Here is a 440-nt window from a genome sequence, read left to right as displayed (position 1 = left end):
ATCACCATCATCATTTCTCCATTCCAGATAAAAAAAAATGCAATCCCACAAAATTTCGGGCAAGTTTCTTCTGGCGGCATTCCTTCTCCTTCCTAACTTCTCTGGGATTTGCTGAAGGATACCAAGTTCTTGTACTCGGTCCAGTGGGCAGTCGGAGCCTCTATCACCTGTGCCGGGCGCTCTCTGAGGCACTGAGCCAAGCGGGGCATTCCGTTACACTTATATCTTCGTTTAAACCGTCTTATAGGTGAGTTGGGAGGAGGTGGGGGTATGCATGCATGAGGAGCTTTGTGGAAGCTGTGACGAGATAATGCGATATGAATGTATAAATAGTTATGTACTTTGTGATGAGATATGAGAATGTATGTGGTTTGTGACGTGACTTTGTGATGAGTGACATTAAGCATTGGTGTGATTAGCTTGGGTTAGAATTAAGTATT

At 44.1% G+C, this 440-nt stretch overlaps 1 protein-coding gene across 1 annotated transcript in view; it reads left to right on the top strand.

Moving 5' to 3' along the window:
• Positions 1-440, top strand: part of LOC119588628 (UDP-glucosyltransferase 2-like) — a gene marked incomplete in the record, with an annotated part of 30,326 nt that overhangs the window by 7,042 nt on the left and 22,844 nt on the right. The window contains 1 exon segment of the mRNA XM_037937266.1: positions 28-247.

Source organism: Penaeus monodon, chromosome 24 (genome assembly GCF_015228065.2).
Source record: "Penaeus monodon isolate SGIC_2016 chromosome 24, NSTDA_Pmon_1, whole genome shotgun sequence".
Lineage (NCBI taxonomy): Eukaryota > Metazoa > Arthropoda > Malacostraca > Decapoda > Penaeidae > Penaeus > Penaeus monodon.
Note: the sequence above shows the minus strand (reverse complement) of the source record. Positions and strands in the feature narration are given on the sequence as shown.